Here is a 13,566-nt window from a genome sequence, read left to right as displayed (position 1 = left end):
CATGAATCTGCCCACCACATTATCAATGTGTTGACTGACTCCACTCCACTCGCCCCTGCTCCTGTGGCAGAAGGTCTAACCAAGTAGCTTACACATATACAGTTGTAGACATGCAGATTTATCCACATGACGAGGAACCCCAATTGTGCAGGATTCCCAATTGCATGGAACAATCTATGCATCTTTAACTGTATACACATACAGTAGGCTCTTTATTCAAACATTCACTTGAATTCATAAGACATCAAAGGTGCGGAGCCATAAAAAGCATATTGTCTTTGGGGATGGGACCAGGGCACTCAACTCTCTCACACCTCCCATGTGGAAGGACTCTTGTGTAAAGCCATATTGTCATGATACTTTGGACTCTCAGCAACAAAGTAAAAACAAAACAAAACAAAACACACACTACCCCACTGCAGTATCAATAGGGGCAAAATTGTATTACCTTCAGCATGGCATACCAGAATTAATATACTGCTGACTTCTCAACTACAGCTAACTCTTGAGTAAGTCAAAAGCTTTTTAAAAAAATGGTGGTAAGGAGTTGGTCAAAGATAGTTTAGGAGGTTCACAGAAGAGCAGTGCTTGGTAGTTGTAGTTCTAAGGGCCAAACGAAAGGAAGAACCAAAAATAAATGTGGAAGGGAGATTAGGAGTTAGAATTGTAGGCTTACATGGACAGGTCTGTGGGATACTTCCTGTGATAGAATTCTGCTTGCTTTGTCGCAGGGGTGTTCTGCAAACTGGATTTCCCCCCTCTCATCAGGCATTCTCTGATCTGCAGAATGCTACATAATCACATCACATGCTTCAGCGTATAAAGTGATCACCAGCAGGGGTCCAGTAGGATTTTCGTAACCGTGTCCAGCATTAAACATGTCACCAGATTCATTTGAGATTCATTTGTGTCCTGTGGCTGGGTGGCTTGATGGAGTCCTGCAGAGTACATAGCTGTTTCTCTGTTTGGCGTCCAGAGAAAAGCTGAGGACTTACAGCTGGGCGGTGGTTGTGGTAGAGCTCCATACTATCTGCCGATCTCATCACACTCTATTTCTTTTTGTTCCCTGTGATCATATGGTAGCAAACTATTCTCTCTCTCCTCCCCGCCCCCCACTAACATTTACTATGGCAAAGGTGAGTGTAGTGTGCTAGTGTATCATAGTGAATGAGGTGATTCAAATTCAGTACAGCCATGAAGCTCAAAGCCACTTCAAGTAGTAGCATGCATGTGAAGTGTCAACCGGAGAGATGCCTCTCTATAAACATGTGCCAACGGTTCCTAAACTGCAAGCTTCATTCAGGGGATAATGCAATATCTAGCACAGCGTATTTCAACAGAAAAAAATATTAAGTGGTTTGCCAAGACCCTCAGCAATTTTCTAGTGGTCCATGGGTGTGTGTGGGGGGGTGGGGGGGTGGGAATCACTGTGGCAGGGAATCATTGCCAAAGCTGTTTCCTAGCATGTCTCTGGGTGTGTTGAGATGCCTTCTTCACTCATGACATGTTTGGTGTGTCAAACACTTGTGACCTGTGTAGCACCATAAAATGTGAATGAGTTTGCTTTGGATCATCTTTGAAAAGGTTCAGCCATTCAGTTCAACCTAATTTTTCAGAGATGCTATAAAATGGAATAACTGTATCCATACAACCCTTCAAGGAAAGATGGGGCAAACTTTATCCTAGCTTATACTGAAGTTTTCTACAATGCATGGATATCAGACCATTCTCCTGCAACACCCAGAATATGCCAATGGAGCCCAATGGAGCCCCAGAGGTCATAGCAGAAGTGGATACCCCTCTCACATCCAGTCAGCCCTCTTGGTAAGGTAAAGAAGGAGGGGCAACAACAGGCCGAGCCAAAAATGGAAGTGCAGAAGAGGAACCAGAATGGTCCAGGGCATCTGAGAGAGTGGAGAAAAAAGTATGGGAGGCTTTAGGCAGAAGTAATAATGGGTGGTAATGGCTGAGTATATTGGAGACAGGATCCAATGGAAAGGGAGCATGGGATACAGCCCTGCAATGCCCTGAAGCTTCCATTTCTGTTGTGGAAGATATGTGTTTTTCTCGTAGTACTTTCTTCATCCAAAGGTGGTTCCTTTGCTGCCTAGACAGACCATCTCGGAGTGGATATGGTGGCCTTTAGGAGAACCTAGCTTGATAAAGGTTGACTGAATGGAGGAGAAGCATGAAGTGGAGATCTCGCAGGTGCATCATGTACATGACCCTTTAGAATCGCAATACAGGGGCATGACCCCAATACAGCTGCATGACCCCTTTGGAATCCCAATACAGGGGCATAGTACACCCAAAGGAGAGGTACCAGTAGACGACAACAGCTCTCCTTGCCCTATAGAACAAGTGAGCTAGTGCTAAAGTAAGTCAGCACAGACTTAGATATAAAGACCAGGGCTTGCATTCACCATAGTGCTATGGCCAAGGTTCATTCGTTTTCTTCTGCAACTGAAACATCTCCTCTCCTACTCCACCTGCACAAACCCTAATTCTGTTTTAGGATTTCCCTCAAACCTTCAGAGCAAATTTGCTGATGGCGCAGGGTGCACATGGGGAGTGGAGAGCAGGAATTCCCATTGCACTAATGGAAGCCCTTGTGCCCACTTCTGATAATGCAACAGGATGGACGGATCGTTCTCTGTTGGTATGTTTGTTTACAATGCTGCCCCAATGGGAATGAAATCAGCCATGTTTGCTCGCCATCTGAGTCTGTTTCCATGGAAACAGGTTTCTTGGAGATGCCCTTACTCCCAGGGGCAGTCGCAATGGCCATAGGGTGTAGCCAAATCACAACGGCAATGGAAACATTCATTCAGCAGAAAGAACAAATCAACAGCATGATGCCAGATTCTTTAGCTTTAGAAACAAATATTAGTCTGACACACACAGACTTCACATAGCTGCTTTTTAAAGGGAAAAATACACACACCCCAATCCATGCCATTTATGTGTTTGAGCCACAAACAATAAGCCAATCTTAGCTTTAGACCATTTTGTACCTGACATATTTACTTCAAAGACCAGTCAGATTACCTTACGACTAGCATTAGCAGCAAAGGGCAAATATGACTTTATTGTTGTTCCGTGGAATTCTATTGATGTCGATGGAGCTGTTTGCTTAGGATGGCAGAACCAACTTTCCCCTCCTATAGCCTTTCTGTCTCGCCTGCTCTTTTAAATGGCTATTGAACGGTTTGTTAGTTAAACCTATGATAAATAGATCCTGAGCGTAAGACACATCTTCAGAGGTTGCTGAGTGTGTCTGCACTGAAGTACATAGCACACTAAACTCCCTTTGACCCTAACGGGAGACAGGCATTCATCACTTCATAAGAACTGAAACTCTCGGCTGTGTTCTTTTGTCTATCCCATGTAAGCTGTAGGAAATACCTTGAATACTACAAATATTGAAGTTAGCTCATTGCCAGAGAAAGACTTAACATTTCTCATGGATCCACGGAACTATTTTAGGCCTCTCCCTTAGGTGTGCCATGATGATAAAACATGGTTTCTCCATTTTTCACTAAGGTGGCCCAGCTGCGTTTTGCAGGTTTATTGCAGTATGCTGACTTTACCCGTGTGTGTGTGTGTGTGTGTGTGTGTGTGTGTGTGTGTGTGTGTCTGTGTATCAAGATGATATTTCCCAATTCCCAACCATGCATCAGTTTGATATTGTCAGGAGGAGAAAAAAGAAAGTCTATTGTCTAATCATCACTTTTGAGGAAAATTACATAGAGGCAAGAAATATGGACCAGACTGAGTTTCCTTGAAAGAATCTGCACTTTGAACGGCACCAAAAACAGACAAGCTGTCAGTGTGTAGGCTAACAGAAAACTGATCATAACTGGCCCCATTCTTTTGTGCAAATTTGCTCACTCCCTACCCAGGCCCACTGATTCCCCTCTGATGGCTTTCCAATGGCTTTTTTGTTCAAACAAGTCATTGGTCTTCCAAGCTGATCTATTTTCTTGTTAATTTTAGCTGACCTGATGCTCTCTGTTTTATCAGGTCTTTTTGTTATGTGTTTGTTTTAGCTACATTTATATGGCAGTCTTTCCCAACCTGGTGCTCTCTAGATATACTACCTAGGGCTGATGGAAGGTGCAGACCAAACCACTTTTTTCCAGTGCTTTTAGATAGGGGAATTCAGGGCTAGGTGCAAGACAGACTCGTCTCCTAGGGCATTGCTATGAGGGGACTGTCTCCTTTGTAATCATTGAAAGCCTTCTCCTCCACGGATTTGTCTAATTCTTTTTTTAAGTCATCCAAGTTGGTGACCACCACTGCCTCCTGTAGGAGGTACAGTATAAGTAATTTATTTTATCTGTTCTGATTCTTTCAACATTCAACTTCATTGGACGTCCACAAATTCTAGTGTTATGGAACAGGGAGAAAAAACCTTTTTCTAGACACTTTCTCCATGCCATGCTTAATTTTATAAACTCATGACTTGTCACTTCTTACATTTTCTCTAAACTAAAAAGTCCCAAACGCTGCAATCTTTCATCATAAGGGAAATTGCTCCATCTCCTCGATCACTTGGGTTGCCCTTTTCTGAAGCTCCTTTCAAGTCAGTTCTGGTTGAAGAAAAAGTAGGTACCTTACTGTGATTAAGCTCATTTGCTCACTGACGTAGAGCAAATGATTTGGATGCAGAAGGTCTGATATTCAATTCTTGTCATCTCTGGTTATAGTCAGGGCCAGATTTAGGTTTGATGAGGCCCTAAGCTACTGAAGGTAATGGGGCCCTTTATATGTCCAGCTGTCCTTTGTCAACAACAAATCGCCGCTGTCTTTTGTGTTGAATATATGCTATATGGACCATGCAGAATGTAGGCACCTTATATATAGAAATGAGCAAACCAGTGATATTTTAGGGAACAGGCTAGCAGGTGGGGGCCATTACATACATCATAGGAGCCTACACAACACAAAACACTGTTGCTGTATGTAGGTTTTATTTTATTTGCTTTTTATCTTATATTTTGGAAATGTACATCCAAGTTTTTTCCTTTAATTTTTTGGGGGGGCCCTAAGAGAGTGGGGCCCTAAGCTATAGCTTGTTTAGCTTATACGTAAATCCGCCACTGGTATAGGGTCTCAGATACTAGGTTGAGATATAACTTGCCTGAGACCCTGGACACCTGTGCCCTGTCACCACATACCAGCCTAGACAATATTTCACTAGCTGAACTAAGGATCTGACTCAGCTGAAAGCAGTTTCACATAGAATGGATTTTTTAAAATAATAATAAAAAAATCAATCAATGCAAACAGAAGGGCTTTGTATATGATTGAAGACTTAGACGAACCCTATGTGCTGGTTAAGCTTCTTAGCTTCCTAGCCCTGTGGCTTCCTCATACCTCACAGCAGCACAGCCTACACCCCACAGATGTTCACACCTACTTTCTCTGCCTGCTGCAGTGAAAAATAAACATTAATAACAAGACAGAGCATAGTGTCATGGGCCATTTCAACCACAGCATGACTAGATAAACTAGAACTTAAGTGCACTTCATGCCCATCACGAACTAATATCATTGCATTGCATAACACAGTTGGAAAGGTTAAATATGCTGCTTAAATTCAACCTTGTTGCATCGTGCTCTCCTCTCCCCCCACCACCACCACCAATTGTTGCGAGATGTTAGTAAAGAAAGGAGATGATTGGCCCACCGTCTGTCAGCGGAGGAATGCACATTTTGATTTTACAAAACCTTATCTGCTTAAAGCAAGCCTGTCTCTTCAGGTGTTGTAGAACTAAAAATCACATCATCCCTAATCATAGGGCGCAGAGGTACTGTGGGCTCCAGAGAATGATCACTTGAATGACCCTGCATTTAAAAACAAAAACCCGCTAAAAACATATACCAGTGCTGTATAATCTGAGCAAAAATGTATTTATTTATTTCAGCAGAGTCAAAACGAAACCATTCTGGGGGATATAAAATTTGTTTTCAGGGTCCACTTAAAAACATGTCAGATCCTGCCTTCTGTTCCTTGGAACAGGATTTGGTCACTGCTGGAAAATGCCGCTCCCAAACATCTGCAACCTAGCTGCTCTCTCTTTTGGGCAGTCTCTGCCCCGTAAACTCCCTGCAGCCCTAGCCTCTGCCAATGTGCTTGTTTTAAATACACAAATGGGAGACAAAATCCACGGGGTTCCCCGGTCACTTCCTCATTGAGGGACCTCAAGGAAGAGCCCTGGGTGGAAACAGGAACTCTTCTCCCCACAAAGCTACTATGTTTCAATTAAAGAACTATTGTGCAGCAAGTCTTCAGCTGAAAGGAATGCCTTCCCCCAGTAACCATGGAGACCTCCTGCCAGTCACGCTTGTCAATTCTGGGATAAAGAAGCCTTTGGCCATGCTAGAGTGTCCTCTCCAGCAACTTACTGTAGAGCTGGGATATAAGGAAATAATGCATAATATAAAATTACCTTTTATTGAAGGACTTTTGCTTTTTTAAAGGGTAAGTTCTTACCCTTTTTTGTCACAGGTGGAATTAGAAAAATAAATAAAATCATCCAAGCCCGCCTCCCTTTTTTAAGGTGGCAAACATTTGCCTCAATTTAAATAACAAAAACGGGCAATTATGAATGGTGCATGCCAATTTATGGCTACTGTTTTCCTACAACAGAAGAGGATCGGGTCCCACATCCCATGCTTATTACTGGGGGGCATTGCTATTTAAATGCATCATTGATAACAAATGGAATTTCCCCTGTATATTGAATTGAGATTGGCCTGATCCTTTTTTATTTTATTTTATTTTTTTGCACCCAGGTATAAAAAGAAAAAATGTGAGCTGGTCATTACTAATACTCTAAGATTATGGTATTGAGGGCTGATGATCTCTGCTATGAAACTATGTTTTCCCAGTAAGCACTGAGATTCACTTTTGTGCGTTGCCATTGATTTTTGTGCATTTGGGGTTGATCATCCATTTTGCAGAGTTCTTCTTTCACCCTCTGCGTTTATACAATGGTGGAGTTTTGCTTTTATTTTAAACACTGGCCCAAGGTTTCCTTAAGCCTGCACTGTAACTAATGAGTCTGAAGGAAGCCTCCAATGATTACCTCTCCCAGTCCGGTAAAAATGTGTTTTGTTTCCTTTCGGTTGGATAATGGGCTGGCACTGAGCACTAGTTTGAAGCCATTTATATGCAGATATAATCTGCTGTCCTGTTTCTTTCAATAGGTGCCATAAATTAGCATTCAATTTCTGCTACAATTTTGTCAGCTTTTTTCATTCATTTCGTATGTATTTGATCTGACTTTCATCACAGCTGTTTGCCAAGCATCGCCTAAGCACAAACAATCCCCACAACTTTTTTGGTCCATCGCTGGTTTTCCTAAAAATAAATAAAAATAAAACTCTTTCATACGCTGCCTTATTGTACAGCTGCAGTTGCACGACGTTTTCATTTTCTTTATGAATACAAAACATGTTGCATATTTGGATTCATTTTTATCTTGCTCACAGGCATGGCCTGTGCATTCCTGCAGTGGGACTAATTGCTTACTCCTTCCCCATGATTGTATCCCATCCTGCTCTGGTAAAAATTCAGATCCAGTACCACATGTAGATAGTAGTCCCCAGACCAGATTCAGTAATCCAGAGAGCAATCAGATCCAGCCAATGTTACTGAATAAATACAGCGCCAAGCCACAGAAGAAGGGCAATTGATTACTCTGATAAGACTTGAATAGGACTTTGATGTTGCAGTTACTGAGTTCAGAACCCTGCATTCCTGATTTCGCTCTTTCAGCTCTGTTTCTAAACTAGACTGCATTGTGAGGCTGAATCTGTCCACTGACTACGTAGCAGAAGTTTAAGACAGTGGGCAGATGGAGAGACAGAAACCTCGGCAAAGATATGCAGCATTATGACTCTTGATTTCCAGGATACTGGAGAACCAATCTGGAGGGGGATAGCTAAGTTGGTTAGAGCATGGTGTGGAGCATGCCAAGGTTGTAGGTTTGATCCCCCTATGGGACAGCTGCATTGCTGGGTGTTGGACTAGATCAGGCACCCCCAAACTTCGGCCCTCCAGGTGTTTTGGACTACAATTCCCATCATCCCTGACCACTGGTCCTGTTAGCTAGGAATCATGGGAGTTGTAGGCCAAAACATCTGGAGGGCCGCAGTTTGGGGATGCCTGTACTAGATGATCCTCAGGGTCCAAACGAACTCTATGAGATAAAGCTTCTGCACATTATACAAAAGCTGCATCGTGCCTTTAGGAGGGTCATTCTGCCTCCTTGCTTTCCCATTTAAAAAGCTCTCTGCGTTCTGCACTAGCACATTAAAGATATAGCTGTGTTAGATCTCTACCCCCAAATGTTCTGCTTTGCTGCACAAGGGACATTCTGTGTGCTATTTTTCAATGGGTGGGTGGGTTATTTTTTGAAAGCGACCCATATGAAGACACATACACACTTGCAATATGAAGCACTCTAGTTCTGATCTTTAGCTTCTTGGTCTACCGTATCATTCTGTGTTAAGGTATCAATTGGATCTATATGATTAAGGGACCATGGCTGCAGGGTACAAACAATTGCTTCTTCATCCAGTTAGAGAAAATGCAACTAGGCTTCAAAATGTTTCCCACATGGATAGTGGGCATCTGCTTTCACCCTCACCCTCTCCTCCTTAAGAAAACTAAATGCATCTTTATTAGTCAGACGTTGTTTATAGCACATGGACAGCTACTAATTATTGAGTCACGGTGCAATCATTATGGAATTTAAATATATTCCCCACTTTCCTCAGTGTCTTAATTGGTCATTTATCTGATGTGAGGTTTTACTGTAAAATGTGATTATTTCTAAGAAGCATTTATTCATGGCTGAGTTATGTATAAGTACTCATAGCTTTTTCTGGTGCAGATAGATGCATCATCGAAGGCATTAGGTCATACACAAATAAACTCCCTGCCCCTGCAAATATTACATGATCCTTTTGGTTCCTCACTATAAGTCAACATGGCTCTCTACAAGGAAACGCTGAACTCTACTTGTAGAGGAAAAGCAGCAAATAAACATTTAAAAGGGGTTGTTAAATGTATCTGATGGTTATACAGACGCTGCAGTTGCTTTATAATTACAGCTGAGTTCATGTAATCACAAGGAATTCAAATTTTTATTGGGACATTCATATGCTTGAGCAGATTCATATGTCTGAAATAAAGTGCTGAAAAGGGAGGGGGGGAAATGAGCGCTTGTTGCTTTCTCTTTTTTGAACTTATGGGGAAACATGCAAAGGGAGAATATCTGCCTTGCTGGTGCTTTTACTGAAGTTTCACATTCTGAGGTGGACCAGAATTTACGTGGATCAGGCAGCACTTTGGGTTGTGTGGCTCCACTCCAGTGTTGATTTAATTTGTTTCCTCCAGAGTGCTTGGGTGACATTTAGCCTCCCAGACTTATGAGTGTCCTCTGTTGTGGGTTAACTGTTTTTGATTTTTAGTTTTCTGCTGCCATGGCATCCTGTTGGATGGCTGCCTCTTTGCCTATGGAGAGAAAACACAGAAACACAAGGATACTAAAGTATAATAGATTGCAGCCGGGGAGTGAGTCGCCATTGAGAATCGTCATTGAGAAAAGTGCCTCCATTTCCAAAGTGCACTGACTGAGTCATTACAATAGCATCTATAACAGGGGTTTCATCTGCTGAGTGGCGACATTCACACAATATATTTAGAGCACTTTGATACCACTTTAAACAGACCTGGCTCCCCCTGAAGCCTTCTGTAGTTCACTAAATATGCTGTGAGTTGTTAAGAAACTCCTATTCCCCCTCCCACAGAGTGACAATTCCCAGAATTCCCTGTGAAAACAGACGATTGCTATACCACTCTAGGGACTCTGTAGCTCTGTGCAGGGGGTCAAGGTCTCCTAACAACTTTATTCATACTTAACAAACAATAGCTCCCAGAATTTGACTGTTCAAGTGGCATGATTTAGCTTTGAATGTATAATGCAGCTGTGACTTATATTGACATTGATAACACTCACGCATCCATGGTAGGAAGTATCTGTCTTCTGCTAAAATTTCTTCTGCCAATATTTCTCCTGACTTTGCACCTGCAGAAAGGATTCATCATGTCTGCCTGTGTATTTTCCCATGACTAACATGGCATGTTATGGAACACCTTTTCCTTCCCAGAAAAGGTGACCCTGCTTCCCATTAACTTTGACGAAAAGCCATACTATATTGGCAGAGCACAAGTTTTGCATGGTGAAAGCCCCAGGTTCACCACCAGCATCTTGAGGGTCTTTGTAGCAAAGGCAGGACTGAGGTAGATGGACCAATGCTTTGGCACACAAGAGGGCAGCTTAGAACTTTGCAACCTTCACCACATGCAGTACAGTGGTACCTCGACTTACGAAGTACTCGACTTCCATATTTTTCGAGTTGCGAGCAGCAAAAGCGGCCACACGCTTACGGTTTTTTCAACCTCTGAAGGGAAACCACAGCGCTTTTGCATGCGGTTTCCTCGACTTACGAAGTTTTAGATGTGGTTTACTCGACTTGCGAATGTTTCCGTTTCCGGTGTTTTTGTTTTTTGTTTTAAAGGGGAAGCCGCTTTTTCGACTTCCGAAATTTTTGACCTACGAAGGCGCCTTCGGAACGGATTATCTTCGTAAATCGAGGTACCACTGTATATGTCTTTCCCTTAATCCTGTTGGCAGGTGATTTTGATACAACCTGGTGTGCAATGTTGTTCATCCAATCTTAGGGTAAGAGGGATTAGTGTTCTAGCTATTGGGTTTGAGTGCTCTGTACATCTTGGAGGACTTGAGGACAGGCGTGGGGAGAAATGATTGTGTTGAGGCAGTGACTTTCCTTCCCTGGTGGATCCTCCACTCGCTTACCTGTCTGGGGTGCCTTGTCCTTGCCTGTCCCGTGGTAGGATCTGAATTGAGACTGATTGATTGAGTATATTTATATCCCACTTTTCTTCCATTGTGGTGCTATATATATGGAGGTTCTTTCATCCAGACCAGGGGTCAGCAAGGTTTACCTTGCCTGGGCCAGTTCACTCCAGCGGAGATCCCTCTGTGGGTTTGATTGTGCACGCGTACGATTTCCGGCATCTGCGTTTGCACAGGCGCAATTTCTGGCACTGCAAAAGCGAGTCCCCGCGCTGGTTTAGCGCAGCACATGGGGACTCACCAAGCAGGTGGCTCGGTTCAGGGGCAGCTTGTGGGCCTTAGGTTGCCGAGCCCTGATCCAGACACCGACCAGACATGCTACACTTCAGCAAGGTGGCTCCTGATGCCCTTCTGATTGGTGCATATTCCTGGTGTTCTAAGGGGTTTTTAGAACACATGTTATCCTCCTGTCCTTACTTTTGTTGTGCTCACACACTTAGGAGTCATACTTAGGGTGCCAATTTGAATAAATAATCACTCAAAAGATGCAGTGCACACACAAACACCATTTGAATAGCAATGCCCATCAACCTTGGGGGTCCCACCCCCCTCAAAAAAAATTGGGGGGGGGGCAAAGGGACCTCAGCCCCTAGGAGCTGGCTTCTATGCACTGGATTCTTACTTCTTCACAAACATGCAAAGAATTACACTGCACATCTGCAATCCTAAATTCTAAACTGGGAGTAAGTATCACTGAACTCCGTAGGACTTACTTCTGCATACACCTTAAAACACTGTCCTGCTTGCCGCTGAGTACCAGGCTCTAGGCCAGCTGCTGTCTCTCAGCACAAGCAATCTCCTCGTGATCTAGGAATAAGAAAAGCATCGTATATGGGGCTGTTGCAAGGACAACCAAGATAATATATGTGGAACACTTTGATGAACACTCTGAAGTTTCATATTAAGGCTAAACAGCAGTTGCATTTTTATGATTACTAACACTGACTCTTATTTTTAAATCTTCATAAAAAAACAAAACACCTAACCTAATGGAAGAGAATGTCTCGTTTTCTTCCCTCCTCCTTGCATTTAAGCAGTCCTTTATGACACCAATTCTCCTCTTATGAGTATGACATGAAGAGGGAGCTGTGGTTCTTCAGACACATGCCTAGTTCAGCTTCCTCAGCCAAGCTTTCCGATCACTTGTCTGCTTTTTTCCCTCTCTCTCTCTCTCTCTCTCTCTCTCTCTCTCTCTCTCTCTCTTGTCTCTCGCACTCACTTACTCTTCCATCTTTTGCCACTGCGCCAGATAAATTTAAATGTATCTGTTCAAGTGGAGATAATCCATGCAAATCAGAGCCACTGGCTCCCAAGTGCTCAATGCACAAAGAGAACTCCGCTTCAGGAGGTCACTCGTTCACAGCTGCTCCTCCCATTCTATTTTTCCCCCTTCCAGCAGAACTGCTGCTTGTACACACTGACTGAAAAGGACTCAATTTACTGCAACTGCTACCTGGTTTTACTTACAACTTTCTTTAAAGAGGGACATACCTTCCAGCTATCTTGCAAAGAAAGGTAGGAAGTCTGAATTCTTCTAAAGTCATGGAAATACCTCTACTCCTTGCTCATTATCAGATCGTGCAATAAATGATGCTTTACTGTTTTCAGCCTCTTAAGAGTGCTATGCCAAGTGTCTAATGCTTTTCTTACTTATATGCCCAGTTGCAATTGTTTAAGTGGCTATTATTCTAATAGTGACGAAGCCAGCTATTATCCTGATGCACAATGCCAAGGGAGATTGTATCAGGTAGTGTTGCAATTGCAACCTCTTCGTTCCAGTCACATTTTTTAAAAATACTTTCCTCCTTAAAAAATAAAACAGTATGTTTCTCTCTCCCTAACCAGGGTGTTTTTTAAGTAAGTGCTGGTGGTTTGTTCCTGAAAGTGAAACTCACAGAAGTGTCTGGCTCTGTCCTTGGACCTTATTAAGGGTGATTTCCCTTGAGCAGAACTAACTGTTGATATTTTTACAGGACAGCAATATGTATAATAAGGTCACCCTTTGTTTCTTTGAAGCTTGGTAAACAAGGAACCTACAGGCCTCATTACAAACAGGCCTGTCAGATAAATGCAGACCCTTTAGATCAACATATATTTAATAGAAATGCCAACAGTGTTTCAAAGAGTGAGACCCTGACTCACTGCTGCTAGACATGGTTGTACAGGAACAAAACTGAGATATTAAAATGATCTGAAACATAAAATAGCCCAGCAGCTATATAGCCGTCATTCATTTTGCAGCTAAAATGGAAAATCAGATGTATTCTTAGCAACGTCTCAGACAAAGCATGTACTGCGGGAAATGTGAAACAAGCATTTTTCAACGATACATGCAGATTATACTGTAAATCCAAAAACCTACCATGGATAGTTCCTTGTAAGTGGGTGCCAGGAGAATTGGTAACACCTTCAGTACAACTTGGGATGTGTCTGACTCACAGCATAGAAACCAAATCAGTCCACAGACCTGCTCTGAAATAAATGCCTTGCACGAACGTCAATCTATTACAGTAAGTCCTTGCATACATAATATGATCCAGTAATTCCTGCTGAAGTCCAAAAGCTTCTAGCGAATTGGTCTGGAAGGGCAAAGCGTATCCACCTTCAAAGA

The 13,566-nt window shown here is 42.7% G+C and overlaps 1 long non-coding RNA gene across 1 annotated transcript; it reads right to left on the bottom strand.

Annotated features, from left to right (window-relative positions):
• Positions 1-8,287: 8,287 nt before the first annotated feature.
• LOC148685020 (uncharacterized) lies at positions 8,288-12,612 on the bottom strand. Its single transcript, XR_015950997.1, has 3 exons — positions 12,447-12,612; positions 10,035-10,103; positions 8,288-9,529 (listed from the first exon to the last, which is right to left on the bottom strand). It is a non-coding gene; the product is annotated as an uncharacterized LOC148685020 (long non-coding RNA).
• Between the last annotated feature and the right edge of the window lie 954 nt (positions 12,613-13,566).

The sequence above is a fragment of the Zootoca vivipara genome, chromosome 7 (assembly GCF_965207765.1).
Source record: "Zootoca vivipara chromosome 7, rZooViv2.hap1.1, whole genome shotgun sequence".
Taxonomy (NCBI): Eukaryota; Metazoa; Chordata; class Lepidosauria; order Squamata; family Lacertidae; genus Zootoca; species Zootoca vivipara.
This window is presented reverse-complemented; position numbering and strand designations above follow the sequence as displayed.